Raw genomic sequence first — 17643 nt, forward strand, 5'->3', positions numbered from 1 at the left:
GTTTCCATCATACACAGGGTTTACAATTTGGTTCAATGGCTCTCAGCACCCCCACTATAAAAATTGTTCCAGCACCCCTGGCTACTGGCTCCTGCTGCACAGACACTGCCCTGTTATCCACCTTGTGTCCACCTCCCACCCCCGCAGTGCTCCCCACTGCCGCTCTCCTGGCCGGCTCCTCCCCACCCCCCGCAGGAACTCTCCACAGCTTCCCATCCCTGGTGCAGGCCTTGAGGCTGTCGCCGAGCGAGGCAGCGCAGAAGGGACAGGCTGCTAGAAGTGGGGCAAGGCTGATCAGGCCACTGGGGGGAGCCGCGCCGCTCAGGTTGGGCTCCCTGCATGAATTTGGGCCCGAGGCACATGCTTAAGCATTAATCCAGCCCGGAGCAGAGCCAGGCTGCAGGAATCGAGGGGCTCCTGACAAACAGACAGGGCCTGTTGAAATTAATTGATGGCAAGAATCTCAGTCAGGTCCCTGGTCCTAGTACCGCACCTTCTCGCGGCCCAGTTGGAACCCTGGTTTGGCCAGTGCCCAAGGCATTAAATAGTTGGGGGTTAGCTAGTGATCCAAGGGTTGCGGGAGGCTGTGCTGAGTGGTTGCTGTCCAAGGCAGAGGATCCTCGGGCTGCTTCTCTCCAGCCACACATGTACGCTAGGCTCTAGATGCTGGAGTGCACACAGGGGAAATCGGTGGTAGGTCCGTGGGAGAGCTCCAGCTGCTGGCTTCACGCACACTGCAAGCAAGTTGGATGCTACTGACTAATTCCCCCAGCAAGGTGGGGCCTTTTCCCTCGGGGCTGATCACGCTGTGTATTGTCGTCAGCAATCCATTCCACGGTGGCTCACTTCAGATCAGAGCATAGGCAGGACCCTGTATCCTCAGCCTGAGCCAGAGGGGGTCTGGGTACTCCCAGCCATCATTGGGTTTGCTATCCCCAAGCCCTCTTTCCAAATCCATCACCTCCCCCATTGCCCTCCCTGCAGGTGTTACGCATTCAGGCCAAAGTTCACAAAAAGTCCCGAGTGATTTGGGGGAATCTGGGTTCTTGGGTCCCTGGAGAGACACCATGAAGGGGGCTGATTTCCAGCGGGCAGCGCTTCAGCACTTTCTGACAAGCAGGTTTCTTTACAGGATCTCAGGCTGGGGAACCAAAATCACTTGTGGCCTGGCCTCATTCTTCAAGCGTTGCCACTATATCATAGAGTTTTACGGCCCACTAGATCATCTTGTGTGACACAGGGCAGAGAGCACCATCCCATTTCTCCTGCATTGCCCTCCAACTTTGCCTGCTCCCCTCCGCCCACAACGGAGAGCGGGCAAAAAATGCAAAACTCGTTTTGAGACCGTTTCAAAATGTCGATGTCGTTTTGTTCCCAAAGGGTTCAAAAATAGGCCCAGCTGCTTTCCCAAAGGGTTCAAACTTTTAAAAAAAATTTTGGATAAGCTGGTTTGGTCCCCAAAAACCCAGGTGTGGCATAACCAAAAATATCTTGCTAACCGTGCCACTGATGGTTTTGATAACTTTTTTTAAAACATCCCATTTTTCAGGAAAAACCGAACCATTGCTTTTTGGATTGTTATTGAGCAGCACCCATCATCAGCAGGGACACACATCCTCTGGAAAGATGGTTGAAGCATGAAGGGACATAGGAATCTTTACCGCATCTGGCACATAAATATCTTGCCACACCAGCTCCAACCGTGCCATGTGAATGCCTGTTCTCACTTTCAGGTGACGTTGTAAATAAGAAGCGGGCAGCATTCTCTCCTGCAAATGTAAACAGACTTGTTTGTCTGAGCGACTGGCTGAACAAGAGGTAGGACTGAGTGGACCTGTAGGCTCTAAAGTTTTACATTGTTTTATTTTTGAGTGCAGTTATTTTTTTGTACAATTTGTAAGTTCAACTTTCACGATAAAGAGATTGCACAGCAGTACTTGTATGAGGTGAATTGAAAAATACTATTTATTACAGTGCAAATATTTGTAATAAAAAATAAATATAAAGTGAGCACTGTACACTGTGTATTCTGTGTTGTAATTGAAATCCAGCTATTTGAAAATGTAGAAAACCGGTATTCTGTTATTGTTTAACAGATTAATTTTTTAAATCGCTTGACAGCCCTAGTTTCTATGTATTGAATTCATTCATATGCATTTACAAGCTGAGGCCAAAATGTTCAAACCCAGGTGCCTGAGGTTAAGCTCCTAAACCCCGCTACTGAGGCATCTAAATATACATGGCTTGATCTGTACAATGCTGAGCACCTAGTGCCCCCAGTGTTTTCTGGGCACTGGGCATTCCTTTGTAAATGAAGCCCCTACCGTTTAGGTTGCTCAATTTGTGTTTGGAAGTCCAACCCTAGGTGCTCTGGTTTGGAAATATTGGCCTTGCAGTAACTTGGTCATAACAAAGTTGATTGTCTTAAAATTCTGTAGCAGGTTGGAGCTTCTTCACTTGCAGATAAATGGGATAAGCTGCGGTACCACCCCCAGGGGGTCTGGCAGTGCCTCTGGGTGGATTGGTGCCTGCTTTTTAGACTGTAAACTTCACCGGCTTGGGACAGCTGAGCAGGTGCAATCCTGCACAGGTATCTAGAGTGGGGATCTGTCCTGCCTTCTTTGCACATTCCTTGCATTAGTGTCTCCTTTTAAGGCTCACTGTGGCCTGTAATTGGATTAGGTCCCTCCTACTAATGGGCCCCCGACCTTGACTGGATACTGTGATGCTACTGCAAAGCAAGCAAACAATCATCCAAACCTCCCAGTGAGCTCAGGAAAACAGGATCGGGTCCTGGGGCTGGAGACATGTCGCTGTCACCTTGCCCTTTAAAATCCAGGCCTCCTGCTGCGCCCTGTGTCAGTGCGATCCCGAGCATCACTTCTCTAATCACTCCTCGGCTCCTCCCCTCAGTAAGAAGGATCAGCGAGTGTGAATGGGGAGGCAACTCCGCGGTACCAGGTACTGTGGGCAAAGTAGGCACAGGGAGAGAGAGGCAGGCAGGCAAGGAGAAGGGTCCGTGCTTTAACTCTTTCCAGGCGGGGGCTGTTCGTTTACCTGGGACTTTAATCTCTTCGCCAGGCAGACGGGGCTTCCCTGGAGCCTGGACTATTCACTGAGCACTCAAGGAGACAGTGGTTCGATGTACTGCTAAGGTAAGTCAGTAACCAGTGCCGGTCTGGGGCTGTACAGCACAGGATGTCTGGATTGTTTGATTCTTAAGGATTTGCTGGAAAGCCTCTTAGAGCTGTGGGTTCTCTGGGCGGTAAATACATTAACACTTTACTGGGTGGTTTGCTTGCTTTTTTGTGTCCCAGCCCTGACTGAGTCGGCAGTTGCTACCGTTTAATAGTTATTTGCATGGTGGAGTTTTCTGCCTGGCTTTGCTGGCGTCATTATGGGCTTTGAATCCCACTAAAATGCTTTGTTTAAAATGTAGCTTCTCGCAGGTTATTAACAACAAAGCTGTCAGTGCACTTGCCAATCCTGTCAAATTGCGCATTCAGGCTCTCTCATCGTAGCTGTTAATATCAGAGCGTTTGCTGATTTTGATTACACCAGGATCATGCCCGTGAATCCTCTGCTCTTCTTTTAGACGTATCAGTGTCCATAATCTCCTTAGCCGTTTCCACCGTTTGAGGAAAATGAAGGGTTCAGCTGGAGTATTTGTGGAAGGGTTGGGCTGCGGGACACCGCATACCTAAAGAGTTCACTGATACGTGAATCAGATCTGGTGTCCTAGTCTAAATCAACTCTGCCTAAAAGTAAAAACTTCCCAGAAATGTTCAGAGCCATATTTGTTCAGGACTCATTGTCCTGCTTTGCCTCCATAGCAAGGATTAAAGAGCTCTGTACTTTCCGTGCATCTACTTAATTTAGCTTGGGTCACTTCATAACAACAAGGAGGCTGAATTCATTTGCGGAGAAGAATGTTGCTTTTCGGGCCATGCTCCCCACCTGCTGTGCGTGGGTGTGAGAAGGGGAGCACCAGCACCGGCCTCCGAAGGATGAACACCAAAGATTCTGCAAATGATGACACGACAGAGAAAATGGCCTCAGATCCCAAATCATGAACAGACTTGCCAACATCAACGCTTCTGTAGAACGTAGGAATTGCCAGAGTGGATCAGACCAGTGGGTCCATCTCTGTATCCTGTCTCTGGTCGTGGCCAGTTCCAGTGTTTCCCATGGGCAATTATAGAACAATCTACCATTCGGGGGAACCTCTTCCTAACCCTGGGCAGTTAGTGGTTAGCTTCTGAGCTAAGTAAAAGGCACAGATGGCAAGGCAATTCCAGTTACACTGAGTCTCTTAGGGGGTAAAATCCTTTGTCGTCTTGGCCCTGTAGCCATTTCAGGCCCTATGTGCCATGGAAGTAGTGTGGCTGTAATGCATGGTGGGCAGGCTGTGGAGAAACCGCATAGGAGTGCTCTACATCCCCCTCTCCGCTGTGCAGCAATGCTCCCTCCAAAGCCATGTGGACAGAGAGTTTAGAGTTGAGATGGGCCAGTGGATTTGTGACTTCCTGGTTCCCCCTGGCCAAAACCCTCCACAGAGGGAGCTGGCAGAGGCCCAGGCCACTCCTGCAGCCTCCAAGGTGCCATGCTCATGCAGGAGTAGCTCCATGGTCCAGTGGGGAGGATTCCGATCTCACCCCATGAAAGAGCCCTACCGGGTCAGTCAGGCTTTGGCCGTTTAGTGAAGCTGTTCCATGAAAATGTGGCTTCATTCTGGCAAGCCCAGCTGTGTTGGATCACAGTTCCAGCTCCGATCCTGCAGTGAGGGCCCCATGGGTTCCCTGGAACAGCTGGGGTGCTCTTGGTCACAACACAGCTCTGAAGAGGCAGCATGGTCTTGTGCTTAATGCACTGGATGGGGACTTAAGAGAGCTGGGGTCTGCTCCTGGCTGTGCCACTGACTCTCTGGGAACTTGGACAAGTCACTTAGTGTGTCTACCTTTCAGAGTAGCAGCCGTGTTAGTCTGTATTCGCAAAAAGAAAAGGAGGACGTGTGGCACCTTAGAGACGAACCAATTTATCTGAGCATAAGCTTTCGTGAGCTACAGCTCACTTGGTTAGTCTCTAAGGTGCCACAAGTCCTCCTTTTCTTTTTGTGTCTACCTTGTGCCTCAATTCCCCATTTGCAAAATGGGGATAATACTTCCCTACCGGTAAGGAAAAACCCTTTAATGATTAAGCGGTGCTTAGGTACTGTGGTAATGAGGGCCACTTCAGGACCTAGGTAGATGGGCGGTAAGGATTGGAATGTTATCACCTGTTGCATGGCAAACTCTGAATTCCTCTGATTTCCAAATAGCTTTATCTGAATTGCATTTATTAGTCATTGTGAGTCCATAATGATAGACTGCTGGCGATGCGGGCTTTTCAGCGGAGGTTATTGACTTTGTTATTGAAAGCTTTTCATTTCACTGTTAGAACAATTGTGCTGTGCCAGGAGCAATTCAGTGAGTGCAGAATGAGTTCAATATATAGGATGAGATTTCTGATCTCAGTTCCACAGGGGTAAGTTTGGAGGAATTGCCTCTATCTTCAGTTATTCCAGATTTACACCAGCGGAGCTGCAATCAGAATCTGCCCCATACGTACAACACCCCATCCCTGCCCACCCCAGCCCCAGTCGTCTTATTTCTAATTAATTTGCCCCTTGTAGCTCTGGGCAAGATATATCGATCACTTTTTGTTTTCCCTGGACCAGCTGTTTGCGTCCAGTGTCTCTGTCTCATGCTTGCTAACTTGTGACTTCACAATCCTTGGGTTACCATGGAAAGGATTATTTTGTGATTAATGAAGGTATTGCCAGCTCACAGGTTAGCAAAGCCTTTCCTGGAGCTGCGGAGAATGGCTGCAGAGCTCAGCAGAAGGAGGCGGAAGGGGTGGGGGTGGGGAGGCGATCAGGAGAAACTACATCTGGCTCTCTTAGGTGTAAGCACATCTTATTTGTCTTCCTTGACATAGCATCGTCAGATTGTAACTGCTGGGCATTAATGGGACTGGTTCCCTTTGACTGTGGTAGGAGAGAGCCATATGCAATGATCTGTTTGTGGGCGAGCCAGGGTGTGCTCACTGCTTTCCAGGTAGACAAGCTGGAACGGTCCCTGCCCTTTGGCTGAGCCCTTTGCGGACGTGCACATGGTATGGGAGATGGAACAGGGCAATTAGAGGCAATCCGAGGCACCCAGTGAGGAAGGAGACAGGACCTTAGTTGCTCTTAAAGGTGGGCAAGGATTCAGGAGCAGATCTTAACTCCTGAGGAGCGACCAGCGGCGCAAGCAGGGAGCATGGACCACCGAAGCCCAGAGCGAGACGTTAGTGGGCCTGTCTCTGTGCTGTGTCTCCAGGAGGTCAAGCCCAGGGGATGTAAAGGTGGCTTTTATGCCACCTTTGTGCCCTCCAGATTCTGGGCTGCTCTGCGGAGCCCAAACGATCCCTGGAGTAAGTTAGAGCAACCCTCTAGCAGCTCCGATTTACAGCAGTTCACCCCGAGCTGCATGTAGACTGATGCCCACCTCTACTGAGCTCCCCGGCACCCTCTGCCAGCCTTGTGAGGGGTCTGCTCCGCTGCTTCCAGTGGCCCTACGCTGTGCCTATCATGGGGGACTTCCCCCCCAGCCTGTTGTGGCTCCTTTCCAGTCTTCGTATGCTCCTCCAGGGGCCAGAGCGAGAGACAGAGTCTGTCCCAGAAGCTCCCTCTGTGGCTGTGTGTCCAGCCTGGCCCGAGGCTGCCCTTTATGGCAGGGGCTGACAGATCATTCATGTAATTTGGTAAAGGCGCATGCAGAAGCTTATAAACAAAGAATGCAAAGCTAAGCCCCATCCGCCATCGGGTCAGGAACAGCTGATGGGTGCTCTGTCAAGGCAGGTGTAATGCGAGGATATAATTTCCTTCCTGACACACGCTTGATTGCCAAGTCCTGCCAAAGAGGACATGTAAGGAGGTGCAGTAATCCAGCCTGTGGGCTATGTAGACCAGCCTGCTGAGTGAGCCTTTGTCACAGCTGAAGATGAGCCTCGGAGGAGAAGAGGCGTTTGGGATACAGCAGTACAAATCTATTTGTTTGTTTCTCAAGCCAGACCCTGACAACTACCAGCGTTCGCTTCCCCGGCTAAATCTGAGGCCTCCACCCAAAGGGGAGATGGAATGTGGAAGAGAGCTGCCAGGGATGTGGGCTCATGTGGTTGCGTTTAGCTTTTTAAAAAATGTTGGAGAGTCAGATCTCAGGGAAGGGAGGAGTTGAGTCATGAGCAGGGAGACCAGATGAATGGACTGGTGGGCATTTTGGTGGTGGCCCGTAGGCTCTGGCTGCACTAAAAATGTAACAGCTGCACAGTGGCAACGAAGACACCCCCTGCAGCGACAGGAGGGGTTCTCCCATCATTCAGTGGTTCCCAGCCTCTGGCCCCCGGGCCAACTGCGGCCCAATCAGCACACAGCTGCGGCCCCTGTGATATCCCGAGGGCCATCCAGGTAGTATATATATTGTGTGGATGTGGCCCACGTCACACGGAGAGACGCATATGAGGCCCACAATGGTAAATAGGTGAAGAATCCCTGCAGTTAATCCACCTCCCTGAGAGGGGGCAGCTAGGTTGACCGGAGAATACTTCCGTCAACCTAGCGCTGTCTCCACTGGGGGGTTAGGTTGGCTCAGCTACGTCTCTGGGGGGCAGGGGGTGGATGTACACCCCTAAGAGATGAAGCTAGGCCAGTGTATGTTTCCAGTGTAGATAAGATCTACACGAAGGGGAGACCGCCGAGATCCCAATCCGGAGCGGAGTTAAGCAGGGCTGTCCCCTCAGCCCCATCATCTTTAACCTCACCAGGGAGCTGTCGCTGCGAGCGATCTCCAGTGGTGCAGATGGCTTCAACCTCCACGGTGAGAGAGTGAGAGTCCTGGCTTACGCGGATGACCTGGTCCTGACCGCGGATGACCCATAGAGCCTCCAAGGTATGCTAGACGCCACCAGTCGAGCTGCCGATTGGATGGGGCTCCGCTTCAATGCAAAGAAGTGCGCAACTCTCCATATTGATGACAGCAAAAGGGACTTGGTGCAGACGACGGGGTTCCGGATCCAGGGCGAGCCCGTCATCCCCCTGGCAGAGGGGCAGGCATACGGGCACCTTGGCACGCCGACAGGTTTCCGTGTCTGGCAGACACCCGAGGACACCATCCAGGAGATCTTGCATGACGCCGCCAAGATTGACGCCTCCCTGCTAGCACCATGGCAGAAGATAAATGCCCTGAACACCTTCCTGATCCGCATCTCGTTCGTCTTAAGGGGATCCGCTGTGGCGAAGATACCCCTCAACAAGGCAGACAAGATTGTCCGGCAGCGGGTGAAGAAGTGGCTGTTCCATCCTCAGAGATCCAGCAATGAGCTGGTCTGCATTGCTCACAGGCATGGCAGTGCCAACGTCCCCCGCATGGGTGACCTGTGTGACATCACGGTGATCACCCATGCCTTCTGCCTGCCGACGTGTCCCGACACCATGGTAAGGAACATCACAGCAAACGCCCTTCCTGATGCGACAAAGAAGCGGATCGGCAGAGCCCCCTCCAAGCAAGACACTGCCACCTTCTTGAGTGGTTCCCTGGATGGCGAATTCGGACGGGACGGGCGCGACGTCGCTTCACTGTGGTCCCGCTCTCGCAGTGCCACGTGTCGCCTGGGGAAGTGCATCGGCTGCCGCTGGGAGTGGTGTGAGGAGCGCGAGGAGCTGGGAGTCCTGGTGCCACAGATCAGGTCAACACCATCATCACGCTGAGCGCCAGGGGCATGCTGGAGAGGACCCTGAAGGCAGCCATCCACTCGCTGTACATGGAAGCCCTGAAGTGTAAACCGGACCAGGGTAAAGCCTTCGAACTGACCAGCAAGTGGGATGCCAGCAACCACTTCCTCGCTGGGGGCGGCTTCACCCGTTTTGCCGACTGGCAGTTCATCCACCGCACCCGGCTCAACTGCGTCCCGCTCAACGGAGCCGTCCGCCATGGGAACCGAGAAAAGTGTTGCAGGAAGTGCGGCTACTCCAACGAGACCCTGCCCCACGTCCTGTGCAGCTGCAAGCCCCACTCCAGAGCCTGGCAGCTGCGCCACAATGCCATCCAGAACCGCCTGGTGAAAGCCATCGCACCACGCCTGGGGGAGGTCGCCATGAACTGCGCCATCCCCGGTACCGACAGCCAGTTGCGACCTGACGTGGTAGTCACCGACGAGGCCCAGAAAAAGATCATCCTCGTCGACATTGGTGAGGCCTCATCTGGAGTACTGTGTCCAGTTTTGGGCCCCACACTTCAAGAAGGATGTGGATAAATTGGAGAGAGTCCAGCGAAGGGCAACAAAAATGATTAGGGGACTGGAACACATGAGTTATGAGGAGAGGCTGAGGGAGCTGGGATTGTTTAGCCTGCAGAAGAGAAGAATGAGGGGGGATTTGATAGCTGCTTTCAACTACCTGAAAGGGGGTTCCAAAGAGGATGGCTCTAGACTGTTCTCAATGGTAGCAGATGACAGAACGAGGAGTAATGGTCTCAAGTTGCAGTGGGGGAGGTTTAGATTGGATATTAGGAAAAACTTTTTCACTAAGAGAGTGGTGAAACACTGGAATGCGTTACCTAGGGAGGTGGTAGAATCTCCTTCCTTAGAGGTTTTTAAGGTCAGGCTTGACAAAGCCCTGGCTGGGATGATTTAACTGGGAATTGGTCCTGCTTTGAGCAGGGGGTTGGACTAGATGACCTTCTGGGGTCCCTTCCAACCCTGATATTCTATGATTCTATGATTCTATGACATCACAGTCTCCTTTGAGAACAGGACCCCAGCCTTCAGCGAAGCCTGAGCTGGTAAGCTGGAAAAATATGCCCCCCTGGCCGACACCCCAAGAGCGAAGGGCTACGAGGTGCAGATAGACGCCCTGATCGTCGGAGCCCTGGTGCTTGGGACCCATGCAATGAGCGTGTGCTGCGGACCTGTGGGATCGGCCAATGCTACGCACGGCTCATGCGGCGCCTTATGGTCTCGGACACCATCCGATGGTCCAGGGACATCTACACCGAACACGTCACCGGCCACTGACAGTACCAGGAGGCATGAGCCGGAATGACATCGTGCTTCAACTAGGAGAAAGGGACTGAGAGACTTTTTTCCATTGGACCGTATGAACTGGAACCATAAACTCACTGAACCTTAAATCTCACCAAATGAGGGTAAATCCATTCTCATCATCGTATCCACTCATTATACTCCACATCCGAACATAGCCATTATATGAACAAGATACCCCCATATCTCAATGTCTGTACTTTGACCCGTTAACCTTTTACCCCCAATCAGGGATATTGCAGATTATGTATTCCTTACGCCACCCGTTCCTGAACCGAACTTCGCGCCCCTTGATAATCTGTATCTTATTCCCTAATAACCAGAAACTTCTATGCTTAAACTCTGTACAGTTTTCCTTTTTATTTTAACATCCTCTTAATAAAATTATTAAGATCTCAGTGGAGAGGTCAAGGGCTGATGGGGCCATGGGGACTGAACTACCCTCTCACCCTTGGAGATCATCCCTCCAGGTCAAGACTGAGGGGAAAACTGTTCTGCCACCAACCTTGTTGTGTCTGTTCTGTGTGGGGAGAGGATGTCAGCAAACTGAGCATCTCTCACCAGGACTAAATTCACTAGTAAGAAAAGTGTAACCTTACCGCTCAGTTTAGCAACAGGGCAGTGGAAAAGTGGGAGGAGCAACCGTGGGTGTCGCAGGCGCAAATGGGATGTTCACCTCCCATTTAGAAATTAGATTGTAAGGTCTGCAGGGCAGGGACTGTCTCTCCCTGTCTCACTAGACCACAGTGCAAATCATTATTAAGGGTGCTAATAAAACCTACCCTTTAGGGGGAATCTTTGAATGTTGGAAAGAACAGGGCTTGGAACAGAGCAGGTACTTAAAACGGGTCTGATTTAAGCACCTAATTTAAGCTTGGCTTGGTTTTTTTTTTTTTTTACTTTCTGTCTCTTCCACTGACCTGCTGCATGACTTGTGACAAATCACCATGTGTCCGATTCCCCTCCCACCCTTGACATTAGACTATATGCTCATCAGGGCATGGACTGTCTCTTACTGTGTATCCCTTCGGCACCTAGCACGTTGGGGCCTTTGGGTGCTATCATAATACAAATAATAAACTGAATAAGAACTTTTTTTATGCTTCTGAGCCCCTGCAGCTCCTGTTCAAATCAGAGGAAAAATCAGACCACACTTATATAGGCTCCTGAATATGGATGTGAGTTCTTAAAGTTAGGCACCTAAGTTTGGAAATTTTGGTTGTAATTTCTCTGTGTCTCGACTTGTACACAGATCACAAATAATAATAATATCTGCCAGGAGTCACATGAGGATCCGTTCATTCATGTTAGCAAAGGGCTTGAAATGAAGGGTACGTAGAAAAGCAAAGTCTTCATTATTACCGTTGGGCTAAATCTGAGATCCTTGGTTTTTACAGACACTTTGGCTCAAGCCAAAGTCCTACTGAAGTCACTAGGGTCTTGACTGAGGAAACACTGAGTAGGTCTTCAAGTTGTGACCCATTATTAATCCTGATCCGTTCTTTTCACCTGGGGGTGGATCCAAAGCCCATTGAAAGCAGGGACAAGACTCCCGTTAATTTCAGTGGGCTTTGGATAGAGTTGCCAGCTGTCCAGCTTTTCCCAGGATCCTTCTGTTTTGAGGGTGGCTGTCTGGGAAGTCTGTGCACGTGCTCAGTATACACTGCCAGCTGCCCAGATTTGTGGGGTCAGGAGGTCCTGGGTTTTTGTCCCTTAGAGGTAGCAACCCTGGCTTTGGATCAGGCCCTTGAAGATGAGAGAAGTCAGGGAGATGGATTGGATTGCACTGACGAGTTAGGCAAAGATTTTCACACTGGGGAAAACCGTTCAGGATGAAACATTATCTGCTAAGGGCTTGATTCTGACACTGATACCCAGGCCGAAATCAGTGGGGCTACACGGAGTCTGGTGCTACTCAGTGTAAAGGTGGCAAAGTCAGGACTCTTAGTGATAGAGTTAGCTATCTATTGTGACAGGGTCTGGCCGGATGGCTACAGGAGAGTAATAGAAGGAAGATATATTAGCCCCAGGTTAAGTAGGTCCCTTTTCCCTGGGTAAGGTAACAGGGAAGGTTCCAGAACAATCAAGAGCCTTCTGGAGACAATTAAGACAGGCTGATTAGAACACCTGCAGCCAATCAAGAAGCTGCTAGAATCAATTAAGGCAGGCTAATCAGGGCACCTGGGATTAAAAAGGAGCTCACTTCAGTTTGTGGTATGTGTGCGAGGAGCTGGGAGCAAGAGGCGCTAGGAGCTGAGAGTGAGAAGGTGTACTGTTGGAGGACTGAGGAGTACAAGCATTATCAGACACCAGGAGGATGGTCCTATGATGAGGTACAGAAGGTGTTGGGAGGAGGCCATGGGGAAGTAGCCCAGGGAGTTGTAGCTGTCACACAGCTGTTCCAGGAGGCACTCTAGACAGCTGCATTCCACAGGGCCCTAGGCTGGAACCTGGAGTAGAGGGCGGGCCCGGGTTCCCCCCAAATCCTCCCAACTCCTGGTCAGACACAGGAGGAGTTGACCTGGACTGTGGGTTCACGAAAATGGCCAAGCTGAGGGCTGCCGTGAAGCTCCAAGGTGAGCAAATCCGCCAATAAGCGCAAGACCCACCAAGGTAGAGAAGGAACTTTGTCACACTATCTATTAGTCTGCTGCTGGATGAAGCAGAAAGAGAAGCTAGGCTGCAATTGACTCCTTACTGAATGCATTGTGGTCCAGGGCACAGGCTGGGGAGTCAACAAGAGACATGGGTTCTCTGATGCAGCTGTGAAAAAGACCAATATCATTTTGGGGTGTATTAACAGGAGTGTTGTAGGTAAGACACGGGAGGTAATTGTCCTACTCTGCTCTGCACTGGGGAGGCCTCAGCTGGAGTACTGCGTCCAGTTTTGGGTGCTACACTTCAGGAAAGATGTGGACAAATTGGAGAGAGTCCAGGGGAGAGCAACAAAAATGATAAAAGGTTTGGAAAATCTGACCAATAAGGAAAGGTTAAAAAACTGGACATGTTGAGAAAAGAAGACTGAGGGGGTACCTGATAACAGTCTTCAAACGTTCAGGGCTGTTATAAAGGGGATGGTTATAAAGATCAATTGTTCTCCATGTCCATGGACGGTAGGACAAGACATAAGGGGCTTAATCTGTAGCAAGGGGGCTTTAGGTTAGATACTAGGAAAAACAGTCTAACTATGAGGGTAGTTAAGCTCTGGAATAGGCTTCCAAGGGAGGTTGTGAAATCCCCGTCCTTGGAAGTTTTTAACAACAGGTTGGACTAACACCTGTCAGGGATGGTCTATGTATACATGGTCCTGCCTCAGTGTAGGTGGCTGGATTTCTCTTTCCCCTCTACATTTTAATTATTCTATTCCTGGCTCTGCCACTGATATCCTGTGTGACCGTGGCTATGTCACTTATCCCAGCTGTGATCCGATCTAAGAAATGGGGCTAATACTATTTACCTCCCCTGTAAAGTGTTTTGAGATTTACAAATGAAAAGCACGACCTATAAGCAAGGTGGTGTTATTGTTAAAACACAAATAGAGTTGCGTGCAAGACCCTCTCTGTAACAAATGACAAACTGAATTGCAGCAGAAAGAGGAATTATGATCTTGTGGTTAAGACACTGATGTGAGGCTAAGATCTGGGTTCAGTTCCTAGTTCTGGCATACACTTTCTGAGTGACTTTGGGCAAGACAGCTGATCTCTCTGTGCCTCAATCCTCTCTCTGCAATGAGGACCATATGCCTTTAGCTCTCCCACTCCTCATCTGTTTAGATCCTGCTCCACAGAGTTTACAATCTAGTCTCTTACTATGTGTTCATAGATTTTAAGGCCGTATGGGACCACTAGATCAGCTAGTCTGACCTCCTGTATGTTACAGGCCACTATACTTAATCTTCTCACTCCTGTACTGAGCCCAAGGAATTGTGTTTGAAGCACATGGCCCAGAAAGGCATCCCGTCTAGATCTGAAGACATCAAAGGATGGAGAATCCACCACTTCCCTGGGTGGTTTGTTCCTATGGATCATCATCCTCACTGTTAAAAATGTGTGTATTAGTTTTAATTTGAATTTATCTGGCTTTTACTTCCATCCACTGGTTCTTGTTTTCCCTTTCTCCGCTAGGCTACAGAGCCCTTTAGTACCCTCTTGCCTGCATAGTGCCTAGCACAACGGGGCCTTGATCTAAGTTGGGATCTTTAAATTCTGCCATAAATAACAGGTGAAACAGATCAGAAATACCAGCTGGCTCCAACAGCAAGGGAAGCATATTGCTCAGATTGGTTCAGCCTCCTGGACTACTTATGCTGAAATAAGGCCTGGCTGCATTGTGAAATGATATGTAATTCGATTAATTTTGTTGCTGTTGCAAAGACACGGTTGCTGTCAGAGGTCTGAGTACAAAAGGCAATTACCCTCCTTTTGAGGCTCTGCCTATTTCAGGGCAATAAGCCTGTATCGGATGGCCCAGCAGCGCATTGTTATGCTCTGGCTATGCAGAAGCACGGGAACGGAGGAAAGGTTGGGGCTTTTGTTCTGGCCCTTTGTCTGCCATGGCCTGTCAAATAGATTGAATGCAGGGCAAGTCGACTGACCTTACTGGAGGTGGTTTAAATATTGATGTTGGTTTCCTGATGAGTCTCAGATGATGAATACATGCCTGTGAACCATTGATTTTTTGTTTGTGTTTCCAAAGGGGGTTTTGCCCTGTCTTATTTGCTGCTGGACCTACTGTAGCAGACCTGGGGGATCCATCCATCTGTCTGCATTGTGCTTTGCACTGCTACTCATCACCATGATATCTGAGCCCCTTCCACAGCTTGATAAAAGTAATCGCCTACTGGAGAGCACAACTAGACTGCCTTTTAGGAGACCTGGATTTAAGTCCCACCTCAGCTACAGACTTCTGGGGCTCATCTTGGGAATGACACTTACATTAATCTGTTCCTCAGTTTCCCAACCTGCAAAATGGGGATAATAGTAAATCCATTAATGATTGTGGGGTGCCCAGAAATTACAGTGATAAGGGCCATGTAAGTACATAAATAATGGAGTTTCTGCTCCTTTTGTGGACTACAGAAAGCTCTTTTGGGGTTAGGTATTCTGGGTCTGTGCTTGTTGTTAATGTCAAACTTCTGCTACAGCCCTGAGTTGTCTCTTTGGGCCAAACTCAGTGCAGGTGTAAGAGGTTGCAACTCCATTGACTCTGATGGGAACTGTCTTTCATTAGCTCAACACTACTGAAAATCAGGCCCCTTTTGGCTAGGGTCTGAGATCTGGATTGAAGGGCCTAATTTTCAGATTTTAGCCATTTTCACCCGGTCTGAGAAGTCCCCAGATCTGCCAGTGTGCACCCCAAAAGCACTGTGTGTTCAAAATACAACCCAGAGCCCTGGCTTACTGCTTTGGGACTTCCTAAATGAACCAACAATGGACTGGGTGAGCCATCACGGTCTAAAGTAAAAGCACAGAGAATACGCTTAAGAAAAGCACAAACACAAATCAACAACAATATACATAACATGACACTAACACTTAGGGCACAGCCGAGGTGGGGAAACCACAAAGGAGTCAGTTGTGGCTCCTTGATCCTAGGGGTGCAGTTTAGAGCTGCCTCAAGATGGCTCTAAACCATGAGCTGGCTGAATTAGCACACAAGGGTCCGGCCACCAGCCAGTGATCGCTGGAATACAGCGAACTCTGGCAATGCCTCTAATACTTTTGGCTTCTTGGGGGTACCCCAGTTGGCCATTTTAACATGGCTCTGCACAGTTGCCGGCTTCCTCATTTCCCCAGGGGTGGTCGATCCCTGCTCTGCACCAGGCCCTGCCCCCACTCCACCCCTTCCCCCAAGGCCCCACTCTGCCCTGCCTCTGCCCACCCCTGCTCCATCCTGCCCCACCTCTTCCCTTCCCGTTCTGCCCCCTCTCCCAAGCGCACCCCCCCCCCCCGGTCCTTCCCCCAGTGCCTCCTGCCCGCTGCTGAACAGCTGATCACAGTGGGAGAGAGGCGCTGGGAGGGCGGGGGAGGAGCTGATTGGCAGGGCCTGCCGGCAGGCAGGAGGCCCTGGACGGGAGGGGGAGGATCTGATCAGCGGGGCTGCCGGTGGGTGCTGAGTGCTTTTTTCCTGTAGGGCTCAGGATCGAGCCTTCAGAATCGTTGCTATTATTATTTTAAAATAAGCAATAGCTGATGACACAGGCGCACACATGCTGAAGCCTGGACTGCAGTATAATTTACAAGCACTGTGCCCAGGACTCGATACAGCTGGTGGATGGAGGTATCTGCACCTAGAGCAATGGGGAAAATTGCATTTACTCAGTTACAAATAAACTGTTTTACTGGAGGTGCTCAGATGCCATGGCGATACAGACCACATGAGAACTGGCTAGCTCAACAGAGAGCAGAAGGAAGCTGTATACACATTTATCATAAAAATAACGGCACCCACCAGAGTGCAGACAAGAGCTGGGCTCTGACAGGAGCTACGTGCTATTCAGTTGAGCTAGGGCCTGTCCTGTCATCACCTCTCTTGCTCTCCTCCTGCTGCTGGGTGCACTCCTGCCAAGCTGGCAGTGTGTGGCTGGAAACGGAGGTTTTCAGAGCATTTCTCTAGCCCCATGCCTGTATTGCTGGCTTTCTGTCTGGCCATCAGAATTTCCTTTCAGGTGTCCACTATGGGCCACCCTCCCTGCAGCTCTTGGCTGAAGCCAAGACTCAGGTGGGCTGAGACTCCTCTCTGCCTGGCTGCTGGGGGAGAACTGGTAGAGCATGCTTCAAATGGCCTGGAGAAAGTAGTGCTGATCAGGAGCTGGGCCATTAATCGACCCCACTTGGGCTGGTGTGAGAAAAGGGGCACCAGTGGACTTTGAGGGAACCCCATATGTTCACTGGCATTGTTCCTTTGTTTTTTATTCCTTTACATCCTATCTCCAAAAGGGTCACCGACCCACTCTTCTTAGCTTCCTAGGTTCACAGGGCCAGATGTTCAAGGGGGGTAAATCAGTGGAGCTCCATTGGAACTATGCCAGTTTACAGATCCTTGAGGATCTGGCCCAATGACTTTAAGGTCATTATGTTCACGGGGTTTAGTTGAAGTGTCTCTCATTGGTGCTTCAGTATATCTGACTTGTGGGGCCCACTCTTCAATAGAGCGCAGGGCCAGACTTTCAAGTGCTCAGCACCCACAACTTGGGGCCAGACTTTCAAATGAACTCAGTTCTCATTTAGGCATCTAAATGAAAAACAGATTTTCAAAAGATCTCAGCACCCCCCGTGTACCCAGTGCCTTGAGCGCTTTGAAAATCTGGCCCCAGTTTTGAGTGCTGAGCTCTTCTGGAAATCCTAGCTGTCCTGTAACTCAGGCCTACTTGGTGTGCAGCTCTGTCCCCCTCTAATTGCACCGAGACCATCTAGAGATGGATGAGTCTGCTACAGCCTTGCTAAGTGCCACATCACTTTTAGTTCATGCAGTAGAGGCTCATACACTAAGCTTCAGAGGTCATAGGTTCGATCCCACCCCCCCAAT

The 17643-nt window shown here is 50.2% G+C and overlaps 1 protein-coding gene across 1 annotated transcript in view; it reads left to right on the forward strand.

Annotated features, from left to right (window-relative positions):
- The first annotated feature begins 2936 nt into the window (after nucleotides 1-2936).
- Nucleotides 2937-17643, forward strand: part of MYO7A (myosin VIIA) — a 189692-nt gene continuing 174985 nt past the window's right edge. Inside the window, exons 1-2 of the mRNA XM_084620894.1 lie at nucleotides 2937-2961; nucleotides 3082-3155. The gene's annotated coding sequence lies outside the window, so the exon portion shown is untranslated. The remainder of the gene's footprint in view (nucleotides 2962-3081; nucleotides 3156-17643) is intronic.

The sequence above is a fragment of the Lepidochelys olivacea genome, assembly GCF_965140295.1.
Source record: "Lepidochelys olivacea isolate rLepOli2 genome assembly, chromosome: 1".
Classification (NCBI taxonomy): Eukaryota; Metazoa; Chordata; order Testudines; family Cheloniidae; genus Lepidochelys; species Lepidochelys olivacea.